A 21,326-nucleotide genomic window follows, 5' to 3' on the forward strand; every position below is an offset into this window, starting at 1 on the left:
TTTGCTAACCATGGTCTGCATTGATAAACCAACTAAAAGAATTCCAGACACTCCTATCTCAGCATGAAATATAAGGAGAAACCTTATAATGACTACATCAATTGACTAAATATCTAGACCTAGATTCTGATATTTACAGGATAATTAGGCAATGTATATACAATATACACAAGCTCTACACTGCACTACACTATAAATTAAACTAATTAAACAATTTGATGCATACGGTCTAAATTTGTATGTCATTATATATATATATATTTTTTTTTTTCCCTGAGGAAGAGCACAGTTAGTGCTCGAAACGTTGGATCTCTTTGCTTAAATAAACTTATTATATTTTTGCCAAGTCCTGGTGAGTGCAGCTCTTTTTTCTTGCTTTATATATATATATATATATATATTGTTTTTATTCACACACACTGTTCCTTACCTTTTGGAGCAGTGAATATGGAGGAGGCATTTCCAGTTTAACTAGATCACTTGGAGACCGCTGTGTAGCTCAAGTGTTCCAGTAGTTTCACTACAGAGCATGCAAAATTCGGATGTGTCTCTGTATATAAATTATCTGCTGCTTCCACATAAAAGGTACTATAATTTGCAGCTGCAAATTGATTGTGCATTCCAGGCATTGCGGCAAAGCAACTAGAGAGAAGAGATACCCATAATAAATCACAAGGGTTACTCCTGACCATAGAACACTGTTATATATTTGGGGGCAGAGTTTATGCCCCTTGGTGTAGCTCAGACAGAATTTGTGCAAATCTGACATAGCTATGTTCAAAGTTATACAAATATGTAGTAAAAGTATTTAATGTTTAAAAATTATTTTTACACTGGCTGTGTATCTTGGAAGTTGTAGTTAAATTGAAGGTAAAATGTAAAAAAAGGGTCATTGCAATACACTTAATAATGTTAATCTGTGGCATCCTTTTCTAATGCCTATAACCAGAAACATATGGTGTGCTTGCTGTTACAGTAAGCAAAGAGCCTTAAAGGACATGGAAAGGCAAAATCACTTGGGGGTGCCAAAATGTTAGGCACCCCCAAGTGACTTAAATCGCCTACCTATTACCCCAGGCTGGTGCCCCTGTTCGGAGAGAACAGCACCAGCCCGGGGTAGCTGCAGCGCTTCCTGCTTCCATGCGCCCGCATGCGCAGAAGAGTGAAAAAGCCGAACTTTAAAGGAACAGTAACATCAAAAAATTAAAGTGCTTTAAAGTAATTAAAATATAATGTGCTGTTGCTCTGCAAAAAACTGGTGTTTTTGCTACAGAAAAGCTACTATATAAATAAGCTGCTGTGTAGCCATGGGGGCAGCCATTCAAGCTGGAAAAAAGGAGAAAAGGCACAGGTTACATAGTAGATAAGCCCCATATAATGGGGGTTTATCTGTTATCTGCTAAGTAACCTGTGCCTTTTCTCCTTTAAATGGCTGCCCGCATGGCTACACAGCAGCTTACTTATATAAACTATAGCAGTCTTTCTGAGGCAAACACTCCAGTTGTAGCAATGCAGGGCAACAGTACATTATATTGTAATTACTTTAATACACTTTCATTTTTTGGTGTTACTGTTCCTTTAACAGAGAAGTCGGCTTTTCACTCTACTGTGCATGCGCCTAGTATAGTCGCAGCTAAACGAAGCAGGAAGGAGGAAGCGCATCGCTACAGGTACCCCGGGCTGGTGCTGTTTTCTCCTAACAGGGGCACCAGCCCGGGGTACAAGGTAAGCGATTAGAGTCACTTGAGGGTGCCTAACATTTTGGCTTTCCTTGTCCTTTAAATACAATCTGTGTTATCTCATCAATAGCTGTGAATGCATATGATGGTATGGCAGTAAATGTAATGGAAATACTAAAGCTGCATTTCTTTCTTTAAAGGCAGCAGAAAAGCTAAAGAAATTTGCATTATGAGTTCAGTTCTGGTTTTTATTTTAATTGAAGCCCTTTTTATTTAAACACTTGATGCTTATAGACTGCAATATATAAGCTATAAAATGGGAAATAGGGTCCCATAGCAAATATCATGGCTGCAGTATGTAAATGAAAATACTAGTAGTAAAATCGTAAAGAACCTCTTTCATATTTGGACTAACAATATTTATAAGTAACAATAGTTACTTATAACTACCAAGACACAGGAGTGCAGATTTTGATGGCAGTCTAGTCTGCAGATATTATTAGTCCAAGACATCCTTTTAGAGGCCATTCACACTTAGGGGCACATTCATTAAAGTACGAATCTGAATCACGAAATCTGATCATTTCTGATGATTGCAAAAGTCACAAAAATTCCGTTCGTTTGAATACAAAGATTTCGTACTCACGATCCGAAAGTTCCAAAATTTTCGTTTTGAAATGATCGTTTACAATTGGCGATCCGAAAGTCATGAAATTATCGTATCCGAACGATTGTAAACGGCAGGAAAATCTTTCTGACTTTGAACCTTCAGTGCATGATTTTGGAAGCCTCCCAAAGGACTCAATGGCACTCTGCAGCTCCAATCTGGCCCAAAGAAAGTCACGATACTGAAGCTTGAATGAATACGAAACTTTCGTACTCATTGCGACAATACGATTTTGTCACACAAATTTTTGCGCAAATTGTTGCAAAGTACGAAAAAGTCACGCAAATTAATGAAAAAAACAAAAAAAGTAAGCACAGTTCTAAAACTTGGAAAAAATACGATTTTTTTTTTAATTCGGACTCAATCGTACTTTGATAAATGGTGGGCCCCATAGAGAAGCTACTGTTTGATTTTGCTTACTCATAGCTTTAAATCCTAATCAAACACTAAGGGCACATTTACTAATCCACGAATCCGAATGGGAAAAATTCGGATTGGAAACGAACATTTTGCGACTTTTTCGTATTTTTTGCGATTTTTTCGTTGCCGTTACGACTTTTTCATAAATTGTCGCGACTTTTTAATAGCCGTTACGACTTGCTTGTATATTGTTATTTTTCGTATTGAGCGCTAGTAAACGGCGGGCAAACCTTTCAGACTTTGCATGATTTTGGGAGCCTCCCATAGGACTCAAAGGCACTCTGCAGCTCCAACCTGGCCCAAGGAAAGTCACGATACTAAAGCTTGAATGAATCCGAAACTTTCGTACTCGGCGCGAACGCTACGAAAAAGTCGCGACAATTAACGAAAAAGTCGTAACGGCTACGAAAAAGTCACAACAATTTACAAAAAAATACAGATCATTACGAAAAAACCGCATTCGGACGCTTTTCGGACGTTCGTGGATTAGTAAATGTGCCCCTAATCCTTTTATACTAGATGATAATCACCAGGTAGCGTTTGTCACAATCACCTCACCTAAATACGTACTGCTAGATTAGTTGATTTATGAAACTGACCCCAGTGGGTGTATGAGTCTGTGTGCCTGTGATAGAGAAATATGAAACTTGCACAAGAGATGTTCAACACCCCCAGGCTAATTTATGCACATTGGATAAGGCTGCCTATTCACACAAACTTTCTGTTTTACATTGTGTCTTTCTACTCTGACAATAGCCGATCAGTAAAAAACGGTATCAAGTGACCTTCTTATTCCAGACATGTAATTTAGCAACAAGAAATAAACCCTTTGGCATGTTATTCAGAAATTTAGCATTCAGTGTCATATCTTCAGAAATAAAGAAGGCAACTTCTTCTGCCCTAGTTTGAAATCTTGGTGTTTTAAAAGTTGCTGTTTTGAATTTGATCTTCTGTCAGAACTCCTAATGCCAATAAATGGGAAGGATGTTTTTGAAATAGCTGTGTATTTGAAAACTATTGTTGATTGTAAAATGTTTTTATGCACACATTTTTTAAATTGCAACATTTGCTTATTAAGCAAGAAGTGCATTGTGTTTATAAATGTAAGACATAATACAACACAAATATTAGAACACTATCTAACACACAGAAGACTCTTTAAAGGAGACAAGCAGAACAATACATTTCTCTGTATTATATTTACCATTTTAAATGATTAAGTCAGAGCCATTCAAAGACAGAGAAGAAAAAGGGTCTATCCTACAACCACAGCATGTTATCAGAATAATTATTAACTACATTTTGAACTATTTCATATTGTTTCTAAATCCACCAACCTTGCAGGATAATGGAATACATCTCAGTCTCCATAGTCTATAGAATGAATGTGAGTTAAAAGAAACTTATGCATAAATAATCTGAACATCCAAGGCTGTGACTTGTGTAGCCCTCTGGATTCATGCAAAGATTTTGCTAAGATAAACATACATATATTGGAGTTTTATTGCAGGGAACCCCTTAGATTAACCATTACTGTAAGCAAGACAAAAAAAGAAATGGTTAGATTTACTTTAAGCAGTAGACTGACAAAGGTGTGTACAGTATTCTGGCAAAGGAAAAAATGGAGAAGTCTTGATGACAGAATGAATATGAGCTTAGAATATGAGATCAGAGTTTAGCATAACACCTAGGCAGCAGGCTTATGCTACTGGATAAAATGATGTTGACTGTGTTAAAGCAGAAAGGGGATATGCACATATCAATGTTTGATTGTTTAAATACATGTCAAAGGAGCAGTTATATACATGTCATGTATATGGTTATGATATAGTTATTTCTTTAGTGCAGTCCCTTTGATTTGAAGTTCTGAGTTTATGTATGAAAGTCAAAACAGTAGATTTCTGAGGAACCATATATATTGCCTGCAGGAGACTTGACCTTTTGAAATATGGTGCCTAAGAATTCTAGCCACTAGAATTCAATTCTTCTGTAAGAAGTAAAATATTTTTGTGTTGGCAATAGTTGGCAATGTCAGGGAAAAAGCAGGCATGTAGTGAAACATTTTAGGGTAGAAGATATATAGATGGCACGTGGGGCTTCTTCCTGTCCTGTTCCTTGCATCATACTGTGCTGAATATTGTGTTATTGTCCTAAACTAATACTGACTATATATACAGTGGCTGAAGCTGTAAAAGTGTAATGGCTGAATCTGTATAGCTAGAGATAGCCTGCAGATTTAGGCCCCCCTTAATTGGTTAGTGCTGTTTCAGGACTTATGTGGTCAGTTCAGTCATGTCCTTAAGTTCAGAGCTAAAATGTCACATCCCGAGAACAGATTCTTATAGGCTTGTTTTTGTGAGCTGTGACCAAGAAAATACTAATTAAACTCATTTCATGTTTTCAGGGTTCTGGCTTTGTAAGTATGTATGTGTCAAATAAACGTAATCTTTTTTACCCCTAGCGATATACTGTATGCAGTATATTACTATATTATTGAAGCCTATACAAAGATGAAAAATTACTAGAACTCTTTTTAATGGGTCTCCATCTAACATCAATGATAACATTTGGGAATGACTTCTAAACTATAATTATAAAATAATAATGCATTTTTGTATTTATGATAAATCAATACATAAATAATGATATAATATTCCTGATCAGATTTCTTATTTACCCCTCCAAATGGTACCACAAATTTTATAATAGGGGTAGAAAACTTATAATAAGCAATACATTCCACTGATATAAAAGCTTTCATCCTACGTATAAATAATTACTCTCATGTTTTTATTATTTTCCTTTTTGCCAATGAACATTTTTTAAGGAATATGCTTTTCAAGAACATTTCTGTTTGAAGATTCTGACGTTTTGTAAAGTGTCATTATCTCTCTGTCAATAACCTTATTCCAATGAACAAAAAGGCTGGCCTAGAACTAGGTGATATCACTGTTGTAAAGGATAGCCTAAAGTGAATTTGCATGGCAGCATAAAACACCCCAAGTTTTCTCACAACTTGTACAAAGAAATACCACGATCTATAATCAGACCTATAGCAGACATTGTTTCAGTTAGAAAATTCAATAGGAAATATCATAAAAGGCACAGTTTGCCCAGGGCTAGCCACCCATAGCACCCAATATAATCTACCTGCTACCTGCTGACTAGAATTGACTAGACTTTTCATCTTCTATTACATATTCTGTGTAGATTTAGTTTTTGTTTAAAACCACTAACATGTTCCACTCTATCTCTTTATCGACATGCCAGAGGCTTAATGAGATGTTTGATCTATTAAACTGTGTGCAATGTTTGTGGGATGACTTTAATCTGCTTTCCCCTAATCTTGCTTTCTCAGGCAAAGTACTCACCATTTTACCTCTGGGTATGTGGGTTTGTTTACATTTTCCCCCTTTTCTGAGGGCATATATCCATGGATATTACATTGCAGACTTTTTGACTGCACTTGCTTTGTGTGTGAGCACAATGCCTCATATGAGCCAGAGGGTGAACATTGGTACTTATAATGGCAGTTTATCTATACAGGATCATTCAATAGCAAAACATACTAGCAAAGTGTATTTTTCATGAAAAGGCTTTATTTATATAAAACCATGTTTTAAAAATGGGCAGTGTTTAGTGAACATTTTTCCGTTAAAAGTGGAGGGAACACTCGAAATCATATAAAAAATGCTGTTCTTCCATAATTTAATTACTATACAAATACAAAAAAAATCCATACTTATCATACAACTGTTTGCTTGGCTATTGCCTTCAGTTAGTGAATATGTTTGAAGACAAAGATTTTCCCAGAATTTCACAACACTATGTTACGTCTTAATACTTACCGACTATAATTAGTATATAGTTAGTATAACGTATTCACAGATGGGAAAAGTGCTATATTTCATATAGCAAATGCTATGTGCTCAGTGGATATAAAGTTGTTCATGTTAGGAAATGTGTAACTGTAACAACAGAGGAAAAGGAGTCAAAACTAGACTGTCTAATTAGTTTCAGCAAAGTCTTTGACATAGCCTTCGCTTTATCATTACCAAAGAATAAGATCCCATTGCTTGATGGAGTATTTGATGAAAGGTTCTTTCGATCCTCTCAGCTGCTAACCATCAGCGTCTAAAGATAGGTTCCAAAGGGGCAAATGCTTCATTAATCTATGTATAGTTCTTGTATGAGAGCAATTACAAAATTGTTTAAAAATAACATTTTCATTCTGCCTAGGATTCTGTTTTAACTTTGCAAAATTAGACTTCTTCATTTACCTATTTCTAAATGAAATTTGTTTCTGTTTCATTTGTTTAAATCTTTCAAATAAATATCAGTAATTTGTCAGACTGTAAACAGAATTATTTATTGGCCTTGTACCTGTACTGTACCTTAAACTATTTGTTTGAATATATTTTTTGGTTCAATGCTAGGAAATGTTAATCTTCAATTTTAAAAGAGGTTATATCCACATTAACTCAACAAGAGACAAATAATTATGATTTGAATTTATAAAAAAACAATATTTGAATTGGTAGTTGGTAACTGAGTGATGCAAAACTGGGTGTAGGAGTGCCCACGCTAGATATTACTTTGATTTAGCTTAAATTTATTGCTATTTGAGATCTATTTTTTTCTGCTTAAAGGAGAAGGAAAGTCAAAACCTATTAAGCACACTATTAAATAGTACTACTATTGCTGTGTAAAAACGCTATATTTCTGGCTTGCCTAGAGAAAGATTTACAGAGATACACATACTAGAACCAACATACTTGTTTCAGTGAATGGTGCCGCCATCTTGTCCAGCATGTCTGTATGGGCTGAAAAGCACAAGCCAGCCCCCCCTCCGCTCCCCGCTCCTGCCACAAAGCCTCTGCCGCTCCTGCCACAAACCCTCCGCCGCTCCCCGCTCCTGCCACAAACCCCCCAAGCTCCCCGCTCCTGCCACAAACCCCCCCCGCTCCCCGCTCCTGCCACAAACTCTCCGCTGCTCGCCGCACCTGCCCCCCCACCTGCATGTCACAGAGTTCTCCAATGCTGCATCGCCATGGCAACCGGATGCTCCTGCTGTGCGTGCATGCGCCGCCTACAGTAACAAGTCGCCAAGTCTGGAAGGAGCGATGCATTATGGGAATCTTCTCTACAGTGCTCAGCAGTTTTTTTTTCCTGTTTGGCTTCTGATCTTCTGAACAGGTGAAGTATGGGGAGACTTAAGGGCACTATTGAGACAACTGAAGGTATGCCTGCAGCTTGAGATTAACTCTTTATTAGCCTTTCCTTCTCCTTTAAATATACATACTCTTTTTAAATACTCCTTATAGTTAAATTCCATTTATATTGAACTGTTATGTCTTAAGCAAAACCTCCTTTGTGTGCTGACCTTTTTCTTTTCTTACTTTGTTTGAGGAAGCAGAATGCCAAGGATAAGGGGAAAAAAAATACCTTTGTATATATGGGGAAACTAGACTTACAGTTACTTTGAAAAATTGTAGCAAAGAAAGGCTTATTACTGATAATGTACTTGCTAGTACTAGAAAAACAATATCTCTAAGACTGCCTTGGATTAACAACATTGTGGTGGTGGACGGGACAATAAAAACTTCTTATGCATTTAGGTACTAGGACTGTGTCTGGGATACTGACCCCTTTTGATAACACACTAGCCCTAACTGTTTTGTTGTCAGTATATCAAAGTAGCTGCTCTAGCTACAGTAAAACATTCCCTGACTTTGGTCTCATTTGGATCCTACTCCACCTCACATCATACAGGTTTATGGTTGCTGGTGGTTACTACGCCTGATCGTCTTTATAAGTGTAATTTTTTTACCTGCAGTTGGCTAGAAAAAGCTAATCACTGGTTGGTTGCTATGGGTTACTGCCCATGTGCAAATGTCCCCAGTGCTGATGAATGACCATAACATTGTCCCGCATAAGTGATACCATTATGTCACTGTGGGTGATTATTCTTGTCACATGGGACTGCCACAAGATCTTCAATATTGCAGTTACTCTAAACCACATTGTTTGATTCTAATTCAGTGGAAAACAAAAAGGGTCAAAGCTGATCCTTACTGTTTCTTGCAGTTATTTGTTACTTATTCACATAATGATCAAATAGAGCTCCTCCTAGTTTCTGCTATGCTCTGAAGTGGTAAATATTTCTCTAAAAACTGAGGTACAGTACAATACAGTACTGAAACAGCTGCTTTCTCTGTAGCATTGTGAAAACTGTATGCCTTGCATTGTGTACCTTTACTTCTGTGCAAGACTGCATACGTGTGAGCTTGGTATTCTTAGTTTGTAAAAGAATTAGAAAACTATCTAGAAAACTAGACCAATAAACAATAATCAAATCCTTTTAAATAAAGTTGAGTAAGAATGCTTCCAATAATTCAGGAATAAATTTTAGGAAACCTTGATACTAGACAGGGTAGAATTTGTGGAGCCACCATTTAGAGATTAATTGTATATTGCAAGAAGGTCATCTGAAAAGCTGAGGAAACTTTAAAAAAATTAGGTTAGAATGGCAGTGCTGATTGCAGATTGATTGGATTTAAATGAAATGTGATTTATGTGCAATCAGTTTAGCTTTGTTAATTACATTTTGAGAATTGGCCCTGATCTGTCAGATCATCTGGTAACCATAAAATTAGTGATGAAGAGTAGAACAGTAGAACAGTGTAGTGGACTTGCTATTAGTAAATCAGAGCCAACAAAGTTTAAACAATTATTGAACAACCTGCAGGGCAATTAATGCTAAGAATTCAGATCATATACAGATACATAATATATACAAATATATATAAGAAATGCAGGGGCAACGTGTGGGCAAAGTGCAAAAACAGACCCAATCGGGCATTTTTTTGCACTATGCACAATGCCCCAGGCAAAGTCAAAGGCCTTTCACTCCATTTCAAAGTGCACATAACGAGTGCAGTGCCAAGTTTGCAGAACACAGCCCCTTCCCCAGCCCACCCAAACAGAACCAATACCAGACGACAGATTGGGAAGAAAATGCTGCATTAATTAAAATATTAACTAAAACCTCTTTAACACTTATAACTTATGTATATACCATCATAACATCTGTTTTAAATACAAACATTAACAGCAGTAATCAACTATCACAACCTCCTAGATAACCAACTTGAGTGCAGGCCTGGAGCCTGTCCAACTTACTGTCCAAGTCCCTATCCAAAGTTATTCCCCTCCCCCAGGACACTCAGGACTTTTGTTACCCCTGCGGCTCAGCATTGAGCCATTCCCGCTACTGCAACTTGACCCCTACAACCATCAGAGGGGGGTGGGATCGACACTGCTGTGTCCTGCTCCTGTGCCTGCAAAGGAGCTGGTGAATGTGCTTCTGGTCAATACCCTTTGTGCCTGTGCCTCAGTCCCTCCAACCAATCAGACCACATTCCTGAACACATGGGGGGGTTGCTGCCTCCTAGCGCTGTCATGTCTTGCCTCAATAAGTTGCACTCCGGTCCATTGGGTGTCAGACCTGTCAACTGCACTTTGAATCATCCTCTACTCCTGCTTCCTACACCCTATCGTATGCGTTATTCTGAAGCACAAGGTAGGAGCAGCAGGATGCACAGCCCACATTGGGCCATTTTCATACTGCCTTTTTTATTCAACTCTCAGTGCAGAGAACAGCACTCATAAATTACCCCTAATATTAATAAAGCACAGAGAGAACATGTCATTTCATTAAGAATTGTTTTTGCACAAGTATTCAGGGAAGCATGCCTACTTGGCAGTTAGGTTTCATTTTCCTATAGAGGCAAGTTATTTGGCGTTCCAAGCAGACATTCCTCCATGATGCATGGAAAAAAACATGCCCCCTCCCCCTCCTATATACTAATGCACATTGCCATCCTTATTAAAATTAACAACAACAAAAAGTCACTCTTCTGTTTTCTTTGAAGTATGGGCAGCAATTGATTGGAGGTTTCTCTGTTAGGTGCTACAAACAGTTGCCATGATGTATGATGAACTGGATGGGCACCAAATTAAAATGAAAAGAAGAAGTACATGAAGTACATTTTGACACGTAAAAGCACAAGTTGCCCACTACACATACACACTTAATATGTTGGCTTGTAATATGTTAAATTAGAATCCCACTTTGCAATCATAAATAAATGCAGTCTGTATTTACATGTACTTTTTAAATCTATTTTACATTAAATGAATAATACATTAGAAATGGTATTGAAATTTCACCATTTACATTGACTTTTTTAAGGTCTGTACAAACCACTGCAAATAGTTAACAATTATCCATACTCAGAACAGCAGCTGATGCACATATCCTAGTTATAAATGCTAGTTTCCCAGTGCCTCTGCTGTGCATGTCTTTATGTGTCTTGTTACCCTGACGGATATGAGCTAATACTACCACAGACTCGTGGTAGTTTACAGTCTCAATGGATTCTTTTACTTGTCAAGTAGAGCAACGATGGCTTTAAACCAAGTTCCCAAAGGTGAAAGTACAGCTAAAGCTATTCAGCATATCATTTCCTTTCCGAGAGATCATTTCCTCTTGGCATCAAGACCTTTGCTTTTGTCTTTCAACGAAAATGTTACTTAATCTCTGTGCATGGTCAAACATAATGGTTCATGAGCTTTAATAATTTTTGCTTCTATTGTTGTTATAAAATAACTTATTAAAAGCCATTAAAATGTACTTTTGGATGTTTCTAGCGAGATATATTTATAATGCCATGGTGAAAATAAAAATCAAGCACCTAGTTTTCTGTTCATATGAAGTGGCCCCTGAGAAAACAAAACATTTTTTGAATATTCAATAGTTTCCTTAATAATTTCTTAAAAATTATGCATACAGTGCTTACATGCTTAATATATATTAAATATTCTGGAAAGATAGATATCAAAAATAGTATTTTTAAATAAAGAAAAAATAAAATAAATGCATTGCTGAAACTTATATTATTTTATTACTGACACATAATGGTTACAGGCCCATGGACAGTCCATTTGGATGATACTTTGTGGTGGGAAGTAATATCTGGGTGCCTTTTAGTAAATTCACCATATAGTTAAATATAAACAACAGGGATATTTTTTGGTTGGGTGTACACACAAAGTTTTCATATTATATAGTCTCCACACAAAGGATCTGAGATCCTTACAGGGGATGCAATGACATCCATTAAGAATAGAAGGAATGAAGTTTCAACAAAGGGTGCAAACAGGATTTTTACAGTGAGACACATAAAATAGAATTCTTTCCTCAAAGCAGTTCACTAGTTCTGACTACTTCAGGTTCATTCAGTTTTAAGGATTTCAAAGGGTTAGATGCATTTAGCAAGGGAGAAATTAACTTTTAGTATAAATAAGATGCAGGAACTGGCCTGTTTGCCCTCTTGAATTAAGAAAAGTACATTTTCCACCCTCTTTGAGGCCAACTGAGGCCAGCTTCAGATGAGTTATTTTACCTTCCACCACTAGAAGCCATTGACAATGTTACAGACAAAAAATGCCCTGGTCGAGAAATAAAGGTATGTACAATTTGAGGTCATTCAGTGCATTATGGGGGAAATAATTTTTGTAAATGGAACAAATAATGTACACAAATAAGAATACAAATGTACATTTCGCAATGTAGCATTCTTCATTAGACAGTTTTGGGGCAATGGAATAGAAGTCGTTAATTGGAAAAACTATTTTAAATTTTTTTACATTGGATCTATTTATTATATCTTTTGCAAACCTGGAGAGTGTTTAACAACCACTTCCGCCAGTGAAAGAGAGATATGCTATATGCAAATTAAAGCTTGCAGTGCAATAACTTCCTAAAGAAGAATATTACATTTTGAAGTATGCATTTTTATTCTTATTTGAGCACATTTTTTTCTGTTTACGACTTATTGCGACTCATTATTTTTCCTCTTTATCACACTGTGAATTTCAATTGTGCAGAGCACAGTTTTAAAGCTTGAGTGCTGGGTACTCTCCCCGAGTAAAAATAACAAAAAGAAAAAAGTTTTATTACATACACTGCACACTGGTGAAAACTATAAAATTCACACGCTTTCCTCCACTGATGGAAGTGGTTGTTCCGGGTTAACAAAAGCTATATTAAATTCATTTAAAGAAATTGTTTACACAGAGGAATACATTTTCCAATTGCTAACAGTTTTTCCGTTATTGACTTTTATTGCATTCTATCATACAGTACGTGTTGTCAGATCACTGTAACACTTTTTCTGTCACAATCAAACCATTCCATATGAATTACTATAACAAGCTACAAAATTATTTAATTAGAAATGCCACAAACAATATGTCAAACAAATATGTCACAGTTTAAAAGATAGAGAGCACATGTCTAGTATATCCAGAGATGTATCAGTTAAATGGGGTAACATATTTTTCTTATTGCACTGGTAGCAAATTAGATTATTTTTCTATGACAGTTATTTCTGGTCCTGGAGGTGGGCCTAATTTTCTGGAAAAGTATCCAATCAGAGCTATTAAATACGTATATTATAACTTTTAAAGTGACACTGTCATAAAAATTTAACATTTTGGTGTCTTGCACAGTGAGCAATCATGTGAGTGTATTTTCTTTTGTTAAAAATTAATATAGCAGACTGAGACGAGAATTATTAACTAAACTTGAGTAAAAAAAACCCCTCAAGTTCTAAAGGAACATTTTGTGAAAAAAACGCCTCTCGTAAAGGAAATCTAGAAAACACTGTATAAGCCACTGTGAAAATATTAGTCTTTTTTAAAAAATTTGAATAAATGATGATTAATGATGAGTGAATCTATCCCATTTTGCTTTGCTAAAAAAATTGTGAAACTGCTCTAAAATTTGCAAAACACATTAAAGTCAATAGGCAACATTTTTTATGTGCAACTTTTTTTCTTACTTCAAATGTATTACAGTAAACGGGCATTTGTTCTTACTCAGTGGGCTTTTTTGTGGCAACTTTTTAGTCTCTGCAACATTTTTATCTTGGTGACGTTTTGTCTTGGCAACATTTTTGTCTTGACGACGTTTTTGTTTTGCAAAATTTCTTTGCTACAATTTTTTTTAGATGCTAAAATGCGGAATTACTGTGAGTCCATGCCTGGTGACATATTTTTAATAAGGCTTAAAAAAAAAAAAAAAAAAAAACTCACTCCATTTCTGCACTGCTCTGGAACCTATAACATTGGGAAATCATCCTGCATTCATGCAAGTTCTGGTTCTGTTGTAAACAGCTGTGCTCTGATTGGATTTTTTTTTCTCTGGGCTTCTCCAATCAAGGCACAGAGGACTGGGGAGATATTACAAACTAAAGGTACTGTAGAAATGCATACTGATAAGAAGGATCTGCAGGCTGTAAACTTTACCTAAATGTCCCCATACACGCTAAGATCCGCTCGCTTGGCGAGATCGCCAAGCGAGCGGATCTGCACCCGATATCCCCACCTACAGGTGGGCGATATCGGGGAGCGTGTAGTTAAAAAAAATAATAATTATATTGGCGGAAAGGTGCAGTTGGTTCAGGGACCGCATCAAGGAGCCGATGCGGTCCCCGATCAGACTGAATTTTCTAACCTGGCCGATCGATATCTGGCCGATTTCAGGCCAGATATCGGTTGGCCAGGCCCCTCGTTTCAGCCCCTACACGGGCAGATAAGCTGCCCGTGTATGGGGACCTTAAGAGCCTCACCAACTTTTGCTGCAGATTTCATCCCACTCCCACAGGTGCTATAGCATGTATATAATATCCCTATCACCCTCCAGTCCTGCATTAACTCTTTTCCCCTGAAAAAGCTAATTGTGCTTTTTTATATTTATATATGTGTTTTGCATGTGTTTTTTCTTACTTTTGTCATTGTTTTCTTAATTTCTAGTTACATAATATGCCCCAGCATGCTTGGGAGTTACTGCTCTTAGTACACTGTACCACTCACAGAAAGCATTTTAGTGTAAGAAATATTGGCACAACAACAGTAGCATAAAAAGGTGTGACTAGGCCCCACAGCAAATATGATTTAGGAGCCCCAAAATATTGGTAAGTTGACCTACTGTACAAGAGATCCTGGGCCCTTCCTCTCTAGTTATGCCCCCGCACAAGGAAGTACTAGGGACATGCCAAAAATCTTTTAGTAGGTAAAATTCCTGTCTTAACTTAGACCTTACAGGCCAGTCCAGAAATCCGAAATAGAGCAAGTGACACCCCATATTTGCCTGATATTGAAGCAGGTGAACTAGTAATTATGTGTCAAGTACTAAGCACCATAAGGTTCCTGAATAAATCTGTGCCTGAATAAACCCAAGTAACTTGGCTGCAAATTTTAAAGGGGTATAGCTGGGTAGACTTTGCAGGCTGCTCCAGCATTTTTCCAACTTACGTAGTAACACTATGGGGCTGATTTACTAACCCACGAATCCGACCCGAATTGGAAAAGTTCCGACTTGAAAACGAACATTTTGCGACTTTTTCGTATGTTTTGCGATTTTTTCGGATTCTGTACGAATTTTTCGTTACCAATACGATTTTTGCGTAAAAACGCGAGTTTTTTGTATCCATTCCGAAAGTTGCGTAAAAAGTTGCGCATTTTTCGTAGCGTTAAAACTTACGCGAAAAATGCGCAACTTTTCGCGTAAGTTTTAACGCTACGAAAAATGCGCAACTTTTTACGCAACTTTCGGAATGGATACAAAAAACTCGCGTTTTTACGCAAAAATCGTATTGGTAACGAAAAATTCGTAAAGAATCCGAAAAAATCGCAAAACATACGAAAAAATTGCAAAATACCGATCATTACGAAAAAAACGCAATCGGACTCCATTCGACCCGTTCGTGGGTAAGTAAATCAGCCCCTATCTGTACGCTGCAAATAAATGTATACTGAATTTTCATTGTTTACAATAAAAGTACAATTGGTATATTTCTCTTCAGGGCAGGTTATTTTTAATATAGGAGGTTATAACTTTTTTATTTGCATTATTGAGGATACACTAGTTTAAAGTGGTCTTGTGATACTGTTGTATGTGTTTTTAATGGCAAAAATAATATACACAAAACAGAAAACTAGATGCAAGTTCATTTGCAGAATGCAGACTGTAACTGTAACATACTGAAGCAATTAACAAAGCATAAATGGAAACAAAACTGTCACGCTATGTAAACTTGACACCTGATAATGTTTTACAAGAATTTCATCTGTCAAGCTTACTATGAATTATTAATTATCAATACACATATATTTTACACAGCACCATACATAACACATTTACTTTGTCTACGCTACTCAGAGACAGAAGCTGCATTTTGAAAAAATAATACATATATTTAGTACTAAATATAACTGTTAACTACTTTATATATATATATATATATATATATATATATATACATACAATAAGTTCAAGAATGGACAGCACACACTTTAAAGTGCAAAAGGTATATTAAAAGATCAAATTCATACTGTACACAAAATGCATATATACATACACTTTTTTCCAAATCCTTGTACTCAATAAAGCAATTAAAATACCTCTATCCTTCCAGCATAACTGATCTGCAGTAGCACATTATTGAGCTCTTGGATGCTTGGTGTAAAATCTGGTTGGGCAGTGGTATAGCGGGAAGTGCAAATTAGTTATAGGCCTATATTATAATTGAATACCTTAATCATTTAATTTGTATCTGTTAGGGTCCGGCAGTACTTCCATACAATTTCAGAGTCTGCTACCACTATTTTTTTGCCCTTGCATGTGGCCCATGGAAGCCTCAATAGGCTAAGTCAGCCAGAGCAGAATGTGCACGACATAGTAAAAAAATGGGGGATAGGGTATCATATTTAGTAAAAGTTTCATATCCCTACCCATGCACTAAGCACAGGTTAGGGATCTCTGGATCATTTGATTATGCTGCTACTGGGCTGAACTGCTACATTGTTTCAAGAGTCAGAACCAACAATGCAGAAATTGACAGAGACTGCTTTGAACTGAAATTACATTTACCAATAACATGACAAAGGAACCCAATTGACCCTTTGCTTTGAGCCATCCATTGAACCCCCATTGTTATATACCTTAATAAAACACCAGGCGACAGAAATGGGTAAATTGGCCACAGCATTTACTCACATTTTTGTCAAACAAATAGGACCAGCCTATCTCAAAGCAATATTCGAAAGCCCGACTTCCATAATAGATCACTACTTAGCTCTGCCGTTCCTAACTAAAGACTAGACTTTCACTTACATAGTTGCCATTTGAGATCTATATCATTATATTCACCACTGACTATTAGGCTGCCTCTACCTACAGAGAGGATGGCCTCAAACTCCCTTACCACCAGGAGCTGAATGTGTCACCATGAGAGAAGTTCAGCAGCCCTGCTTCCGGTTCTGAATCTGCAGTGTCTCTATGATAGGAAATCCAAGCAGGCTGTCACCTAGCACAAGCAGTAGTAGCGTTTGTATCAATCAACCCACTGTGCAGACACAGGAGAGATCATCCTTTCTCCCTCTGCTAAAATTATCTGTGCAGTACTCTGGAAAGGTCCTACTGCTGCTGTAACAAATAAAATTTAAAATACATTATCATATATCCACTGTTTTAAAACTGTTTTTAAAGTGACTTTAATCGCCTACCTTGTACCCTGGGCTGGTGCCCCTGTTAGGAGAAAACAGCACCAGCCCGGGGCACCTGTAGCAAGCGCTTCCTCCTTCCTGCTTTGTTTTCCGGCAAATTCCAGTGGCCGGCGCATGCGCAGTAGAGTGAAAAGCCGACTTTTCTGTTAAAGTTCGGCTTTTTACTCTATTGCGCATGCGCGCGCGAGCGAAGCAGGAAGCGCTGCAGCTACCCTGGGCTGGTGCTGTTCTTTCTGAACAGGGGCACCAGCCCGGGATACAAGGTAGGCGATTTAAGTCACTTGGGGGTGCCTAACATTTTGGCTTTCCTTCTCCTTTAAAGCCAGTGCCAATTATGCCCCAATGGCGATTGACCAAGCATTTGGAATTAACATGAATTAATACAATGCTGACTCTCAAGCTTATACTGTTTAAAGATACCAAAACCAACATATAACAGTACATTCAGGAAAACACCTACATTCAGTTATTAATAAATAATATGACAGTATAGAGAAGAAAACTTCTGACATTTTTTTCAAAATATGCATAAAGAGGGAGGGAGGATGGGATGTTTCTACCTGCTCAGAAGATAAGCTCTGCTTTAATTGTATATTGCATTGCTTACAGTCTTCATATTTTAATCAAATGTAAAATAATTTTTTTGAATGTCCCATAAGGCTCATGGCCCACAGGGAGATAAGTCACCTGCTGTTAATCTTGGTTTAATGCCATTCCACGGGCAATAAAGTGAATTGCTGATGGAAAGTGAATCGTAGAAGGCATAGTTACATAGTTACATAGTTACATAGGGTTGAAAAAAGACCAGTGTCCATCAAGTTCAACCCATCCAAGTAAACCCAGCACACCTAACCCACACCTACCAATCTATACACTCACATACATAAACTATAAATACAACCACTAGTACTAACTGTAGATATTAGTATCACAATAGCCTTGGATATTCTGATTGTTCAAGAACTCATCTAGGCCCCTCTTAAAGGCATTAACAGAATCTGCCATTACCACATCACTAGGAAGGGCATTCCACAACCTCACTGCCCTCACCGGGAAAAACCACCTACGCTGCTTCAAATGGAAGCTCCGTTCCTCTAATCTAAAGGGGTGACCTCTTGTGCGTTGATTGTTTTTATGGGAAAAAAGAACATCCCCCATCTGCCTATAATCCCCTCTAATGTACTTGTACAGAGTAATCATGCACGTTGCTTAGTTTTCCAAAGTACGACATTGCCTGCAGGAGGACATATTGTGCAACAGAGCAATGCATATGCCCTTCCACCAGCGGTAGAGATAAGTTGGCTGTGGTAACAGAGATTTATTCATGGGTGACTTATCTCCCCATAGGCCTGGGGCATATTTAGTATAGTGTGTAAGCCAACATCACTAGTGATGTTGCCCATAGCAACCAATCAGCAATTAGAATTTAACAGTAACCTACAATTTAAAGACAAAAGCAAAGATCTGATTGGTTGCTATGGGCAACATATAATTAACATATTATAAATATGCCCCTGTTGCTCAGTCATGGTTTCCCCGTTAACCAGCCTTCGACTAGAAACATATTATCAATAGTTACAGCGGAACTGTTCTTAAAGAAACACTAGCTGATAACTTGATGACTCATTTACTGAAACATTACAGTTGCATTTCTGATCTTTGTTTACATTATAATATCAGATGGCAAAACCCTGAAATCTTACAGTTTTAGATAATAGCAAAATGACAGATGTAGATAATTCACTTTGGAGAATCCTTTTGTATCTTTACATATATATATATATAGGCTCTTTTAAAGTTTGATTACAGTGTAATTTTAATAAATCCATTTGTAATGTAATACCAATATATTAGATAGCAAAGTAATGATTGATATTGTTGTGAATATGAGATGCATACCGCTTTAAAGAGATATGAAAATTATTTCTCTGTTCAGCACTTTAAAACAATAATGGAATATCTACTGTTCCAAAACTAAGCAAATGGGTTAAATGAAGAATGGCCTGTGCAAGTATTACTTTATAACTTTATACTTATTACTTTATAATAAAACTAATATACACATTCAGACTAAAGAAAATGCATGAATTGGTTAAATATCAAATTTCTATCATTCTAAAACAATGGAAAAAACCACCTGCTTAATAAATAGCTGTAATTGTTTGAGCTGTTTTTTAAGACTGTGTGTTATTTCCAGCTAACAAATCTAAACTTTTCTAATGAAAAGGCTTTTCTGAAAGGTAAATTATCAATGAAATATAATTTCCGCTGAGGCAGCAACAATAGCAAATGTTTTATTACATCAACATACTATTTATATATATGCAGTATATTAGAAATGAATAAGCACTTATGGTACTCCGGTCAAGGCTCAGTTAGCAGATGTGAGCAGTTACTTTTTTCCTCTTATATTCTACTGCAGTAGAACTGTGGATAAAAAGAAGGTTTTGGTACCTTGATGATAATTCCTTTTCTATTGAGCAAAGTACAGTGTGGCAATAAAATAATTGAGAATTCCCAGAATTAGCTTTTAAAATATATACAGAATAACCTTGTATTAGCCTCCCACAGAGAGGCATGTATAGGTGCATGTATAGCATGTATAGGTGTTGGATGCCAGTCAGTGCATTTTCAGGTCTCAGTATAAGTTTCTTTTACTCCTTTTTTCACTTTCTCTTCTAAGTGTTCTGTCTTTGAATTATATAACTTCCAATATACAATGTTGCTTCTGGTCTGTAATGAAGTAATTTCCAGGTTTCAGCATGGTTAGGGGGTAGTGGGTTTGTTGCAGATAAATGTTACTTATATTATTTATTTAGATAGCTCCAACATGTTCTACAGTGCAGGTTGGATTGAGAAGCAGGTCTAGGAGGGTAAAAATGTGGATTGCTAGGCTGTGTATATAAATGTTTATGTGCTGGTCTCTGTATATCTAAGTGTATGTGCTGGTTTGTGAATATGTGATATATGTGTTTTTGTAAATGTGTAAGCCCTCAGCACTTGGAAGTAGTGGCAATAATATGAAGGCAGTATATGCAGTTGTGCAGTGATATGCCCAAGAACTTGAACTTTGGCCACTATGACATGTTAGATTCATTGTCATCAGTGGATTCAAGAAATCTAGCCAGACAGCAAACAATCTCAGATGAACAGACCAAGGTTCTGAACCAAAAAAGTATGGCTTCAGAGACAAGAACAACTCTAGGTAACCATGCTACAGAGACAATCTGGCATTTTAAAGCTCCCTAAACAAGTGATACAATAAATAGTAAATGATGCTCACACCAAGTATGTAAACCTACAAATGAGGTTTACATTTGATGGGAACCATGAATGCTCATTTTGTTGTGTGTGTGACAATAAAGGATGCAACCATTTATGCACCTATAAAAGTACTTATACTGTAGGTAGTAGAGCAACTGCAATTGGAATGTAACCCAAAAACTTATGTTACAGAACCCTCAAAGCATTCTGCATGTGAGGCAAAGTAAGGGATTAATTTATGTATATTAATAGATATAATGCTAAAGTTACAAACATACAAACAGCAGAAGCAATGCCAAACTCTTAACTCCAAACTACTACTGTGTTGTTGTTAACTTTGTCCAGTAAGTCTAAGGTAAATCACACACTAAAGACTACAGGTTACCAAAGCACATTAATGTGCATATGTGCCAATTCAAATAAGCATGTACGTCATTTAGGCCAGCATCCATAAGGTGAACGGTGGGAGTTTTTTCCTAGGGCTATTTACAATGCAAAGCCATATTTTTTGGTGTATATGGCTCTTTTAATATCACCTGTGTGTTGTAGAACAGGGCTTTATGTTTTGGGTGTCAATCCATGGCTTGTGAATAGAGATGTAGCGAACCTCACAAAAAAAGTTCGCGAATCCGTTTGCGAACTTCTGCCAAAAAGTGCGAACT

Source organism: Xenopus tropicalis, chromosome 5, assembly GCF_000004195.4.
Source record: "Xenopus tropicalis strain Nigerian chromosome 5, UCB_Xtro_10.0, whole genome shotgun sequence".
Taxonomy (NCBI): domain Eukaryota; kingdom Metazoa; phylum Chordata; class Amphibia; order Anura; family Pipidae; genus Xenopus; species Xenopus tropicalis.